Below are 5,607 nucleotides of genomic sequence, written 5' to 3' on the forward strand. Positions count from 1 at the left end.
TGCCCTTTTCCAGGCCAGATGTGCTATGTTATGTAATGCCATTTTCACCATTCTAGGGTGATTGCTGGAGCTTGGAGTAAAAGGAAAATGAACATATTGTAGGTATTGCTCCAAAGAGCAAACATCATAAAAAATGTTATAAAACTCAAGGCCTTGAGCAAAACATTTTAGCAAATGTAAGCTTTACTCAGAGCCTTGCCTACGTTCAGGCTGAATTCTTCAGCAAAGTACAATCCAGCCACAGGCCCCAGAGCTTGCAAAAAGACACAAACACACATCCCTGCAGCCACTTCACCTGGACACGTGGTAGCTCCTCAGAACTCACTCCTTCAGCCTGGCTCGCTGCTGAGGCAAACCCACAACAACAGAAATTTTCTCCATATGCGTCTCAAAACCGTATTAAATCAAAACCATCCAAGCAAGTGGTTGTTGATATGTGTGTGCAACAGGCTTTCTAGCAATTCTTTGTAAATGAAGCATCAATGTTTCCCACTGCTTGCAGGGAGAAAATCTGCTGAGTTCAGAGCACTGTGATCAATCCACATTGCAACGTCACAAACAGAGAAACAAAGGACAATCACTGTCCATTTTTTACACTGCAGATGCATTAATCAGATTCCATTTTCTTCACTCCTTCAAACTGCATTCTCAGGATGACGTGCCAGGGTCCTGCCTCCATGGCTTACATAGCTGTCCCCCCTGTCACTGCAGGCAGAGGTGGGACAGCACACAAGGCACTTGAAGCATTTCACAGCTGTGATCTCAAGCAGAAGAGGAGTGACTGCACAGAGCATTTGAGAGGAAACTACACCAGGGGAAAGCCTTGGAGCATCTACAGCAAGAGTCTGAGCACGTATAGGGAGCACACCACAAGAGCCACTGAGCTCAGGCAGTATTTCTTCTCTTTGAAACATCTTTTCGCTGTGACGAACATTTTCTTCCTTTTCAGGCGTTCTGTGGCAAGGGCAAAAATAGGAACCCAATTAGGCCTGGCCTCTCAGCAGGGAGGAGAGAGCGGCCGAGGACAGAGGGGGCTGTGCTGGTTATGCCTGGGGCACGACCTGCGCAGGAACTCGCTGTCCCTCAGGAGAAATGTGACCTTTAGCGGCTCGCTTGTTCTCGGAGGGATGACAGAGCAGCTATCCTCGGCAAGAGCAGCAGGGGAGGCTGTGTGTGAGCCCTGTTCCCTCAGGGGCTAAGCCTTGGGGTGTTTGTATTTTAGGCCACATTTACTTCCACCTTGTAGACTCAGGATGAAAGGAAGGATAAATAGTCTTTTCCCAAGCTATGGAAGAGAAACCTGCTTCCCTCTGGGAGAGGGACTCAGCAGTAAATGGGCAGCATTTGCAGGCTTACTGAAGAGTCCCCTTGGCTTCAGAGCCTTTGCAAAGCTGACCAGGGGTAGGAATAGGCAGGGATAGGTAGGTAGTTTGAGCACAGCAGATACCAGCAATCTGCCAACTCTTTTTGCTTTCTCTCCATCTCTGCTAACTGGGCCAGGCAGATCTCTGACTTGGCCTTGGGAAGGTTGGTGTGCCTGCACAGCTCTTGAGTGTTGTTCAGAAAAGTCAGTGTGGGTTTTCAAACCTATTTCGTTCTGCACATGTATTTCATTGCTATGGTATTTCTAGATCTGTGCCTGTTTTTTGGTTTTTTTTTTTTTTTGGGTTTTTTTTTTGGATTTTTTTTTTTTTTTTTTGCTTAGCATCAATAACATGAATAGGAGAGATTTAAAGATAGCAATTATATCTCCTCTCTGGCTTTATTTGGCCATGGGTTTTTGTCATCTCATGAGGTAGTTTACTCATTAAAAAAAACCTGCTTAACTTCATAGCCTCATTCTGCACCTATCCCAATTTGATTTTGACTTTTCTGTGTGAGCATCCCAGTTATTCAGAAGACGTCAGCAGAGGTGTCCAATACCCTGGACAAGAGCCTGAATTTTTTCTATGTGCTGCTAATGCTTTCCTGTATCTTGTGATCATGGTTTGTATCCTATAATCATGTTTGTAATTTATCAGGACAATCCTGTCTTGGCTGCACTAATCCCATGATCAGCCAGCAAGTTCATGCTTATCTTGCTCCTCTGTTGTTTCCATTTTTTTCTTGTTGCTAGTTGAAATTCTTCATCTCACACTTTCCACTTTCAAGTGTCTGCTCATGTCTAGTACCTCAGTCCCCCTTCCTGATGTTTTCTGGGGAAAAAAAAAAAAAAAAAAAAAAGCAAAAAAAAAAAAGCTGTTAATGGTGCCACCTTATCTATTGCTTTTCTTCAAGGCACTTGTATTTTATGCTAAATAATCATAAGCAGAAGAATCAGGAGTCCTTGCACTTTAAAAAATTGCATCAATACAGAAAGTCTTAGGCAGTGTGTGCCTGCTGACTGCACCAGGGCAGGCACCTTGTGGAAATCAAGTGTTGTAGTGGCTGGCAACACACTCAGAGTCTGAAGCTCACAGGGAATCACTGTAGGGAGCTTATGCAATTGATTAGATTATATTGTGCACAGTCATCAAAAATGGATCCTCACAATAATTGTAATGATGTGCTTTGTTCTGATCTTTGCTTGCATAATATCAGAGGAACATCAACTTCTAGACAAAATAAATGTAAATGGACATAACTGAGCCTGACGAAGTTATCACTCTCCAGTTGCTGGAGGTAAGATGAGAGAGAAAATAAATTCACCGTCCTGTTACTAAAAATTTTTTTAAAACTCACAGGTGGAGAATTTGCTGCTTTTGGGGTTGGTACAGCAGGTCTGAGTGGCCATGCAGCAGCAACAGCAGTGTTCCACAAAGGTGGGTTTGAAGAAGCATTAGAGATTTTATAGCAGCTGAAATATAAATAAAGGAGAAAGGCAAATGTCTGAGGATGAGTCAGCCAAGAGGTGAATGCATTTACTCATAAGTGGGCTGTTTTGTAGATCACATTGAGACTCCTTAGCCAAGATAAGGCTGCAGACTCTGGGCTTGAACTTTTTAGAAATCTTTGATTAATTGCTAGTGGATGATCCATCTAAAATGTTCCTGTTTCTTTCTCTCTTTCTTTTATTTAGCTCCTATTTCTTTTGCCTTCTGTTCTCTTGCATTTTCTTTTTTCTCTGTAATTTTTTTCTCTAATTAAATATAAATAAAAAGGACTGCATGTTCTGTGCTGTCACTTATGATACATTACTTCCAAGTAGAAATCCCACATTCAGTAGTGATTTTAGCTGACAGATTGCAATTAAATAAAGATAGAAGATTTATAGGTTTCAACTGTGTATCTGAATTTCATGTCTTCTGTGTGGTTTTGTTTTCCAAGTTAGCTGGCTTTCCTACACATGTACATATATAAATATTTCTGCTTTTCTATCTGATCAGATTAGTATTATTTAGGTCACCTCTAGTCAAGCAAGCCATGCTGGCATGGCAATGTGAGCTAGGGAAGGCACGGGTTTGGGGTTTTTTTGGCTGGCTGGTTGGTTGGTTGCTCTTTCTTTCTTGTCCAGCTGGGGAAAATCTGAGTTTAATGTGCAGTGAAACTAGAAGAATCCTTGAAAAGACACAACAAAAATTTATGCTTTTTTTTTTCTTTTTTTTCTTTTTTTTTTTTTTTCTTTTTTTCCTAAGAGCGCTCATTTTCCTTTGGGTAACGCTCCACAGGTGATGCTGGTCTTTTTCTCCCTTTTCCGCCCTTTGGCAGCGCTCCGTGCGCTGCTCCCGGCGGCGGCTCCGGGGACGCGCCCGCTCCTTCCCCGCCTCGGGCCGCGATCCTCGGCGGGCAGGGGAGCCCTTGGCTGCCGCACAGCCGATGTGTTTCCCCGTGTCCTGCCAATTCCAGGCAGACAGAGCGGCCGCGGGAACAGCTGCAGAGCAGGAAGCGAACCCAGAGAGAGCTGAAAGCTGATGTTGAGCAGCAGCAGCAGGCGGGACAGAGGATGCCTGATGCAGCTCTGCTCCCTCGACCGTGTAGCACATTCCCGGCGGGACCGTGGATGCGCCACGGCGGCAGCGATCGCGCTCCCGCAGGAGCACTTCTGCGCTAAACGCCAGGCAGGAGGCAAACCTGAGAGCAACCAAGTGAAAAACCTCCTGTCGTTTCAAAAAAACTAACTACGAGTTAACTAGAGTTATTAACTATTATATTAACTGTAGTTTTCACAACATTAAATCCAATTATCTTGGAAAGTGAAATTATTTTCTTTTTTAACCTTGCTGGCTTTTTGAGGAGAGGACTCTTCTTTTATGGTCCTTCCTCATTTCTTATGGAGATGATCTGCACCCCGTGAGGAGACCTGAAACAGTCCCCCCAGTTCTGCATGGAGCAAGGTGACCCCAGCTCCTGGTACACTTTCCATAGAACACAATGCTGTGAAACAGGAAAATTTGATTCCATCCTGGGTCCCATTCACATCTACCTTGGCAATCCCACTTCTTGTTAGCAGAAATACTAAAGACAGAGAAAACCTAGTTTATGCTATCCTGCTCCAGACCTCTGGAGCAGCCTATATCACTGCAGCCTTTCTACTTTGTCTGTATTCAGTCCCTTTCAGTGTCAGTCCTTCTCTCTGGGAATTTGTTATGAAGAAAAACCTTAAATGCAAACTACTTCCCAGGCCAGTAAGAAATATTTAAACACTTCAGGCATTCAGTCTGTGATTCAGAGATTTATTTATAAAACTGTTGATTTTGGGACACTAAACCATTGCATTTAAACTGCAGAAGTGAGTCATATTTGTGGGAGGTAATTACTACCAGAAAGCACAACTAGCTTTTGTAGGTTTCTCTGTAAAATGTCCACTTATGATCTGCAACTACTAAAAATAACATGCTTTATTGAATTTCATCACAAGTTATCTTTACAGAATTATGTGGCTTTATACATGTATTCTGTTTTCCTGGCATATGAAGAAAAAAATGTCTCATATACCTGAGAATTTATTTGAGTGTTTTATATGCACTGTCCTGACCAGGTAACTTGTTCTGCTTGTATGATTTTCATGAAATTCAAAGATTTTGTGGTAACTTCTAGAGAGAAGTAATTTAGCATGGGAAAAGAGATTGCAGCAAGCACTTATAAGCAGTGTTTGTTCATCAGGAATGTCTCTAATTTCTTGTTTCATCCAAACCCACAATAATCTGCTCAGTCTGTTCTCATCTCCATGGTTAATAGATTTTGGGAGCTGAGGGAGTTCCAGATGTCCAACACCTGCAGAAGCTACTTGCAGAGCTGAAGGGAACTTTCCTCATTATCCCTCAGTCATGAGTGAGGAATTCAAGTTTATTTAACTTGTGGTCACTTAGCAGCACACCCTACTAGCAGATGAGTCAGATGGTATGCCACCTATCCCAAGAGAATACCCTGCAACTGAGTTCAGAAAAATAATGCCATCCATCCTGGCATTCTGGGCTTTCAACAGTTTTTCCCATGTCAGGCAGGGAGTGCTTAAGGTGCACCATGAACAAAAATGCAGCTGCTACCCAGCAGTTAAACCACAGTGCTTTGACTGCCTCTTTCCCCTTCAAAATGGACAGTTATAGAAGAGGCCTTCCTTAAAAAAGTGCTATTACCTGATCATGCAATTTGCCAGGAATCAAGTAGTGTCTGTTAGATTTTCCAGGA

Source organism: Pyrgilauda ruficollis, unplaced genomic scaffold (assembly GCF_017590135.1).
Source record: "Pyrgilauda ruficollis isolate IOZ18807 unplaced genomic scaffold, ASM1759013v1 scaffold12, whole genome shotgun sequence".
NCBI lineage: Eukaryota > Metazoa > Chordata > Aves > Passeriformes > Passeridae > Pyrgilauda > Pyrgilauda ruficollis.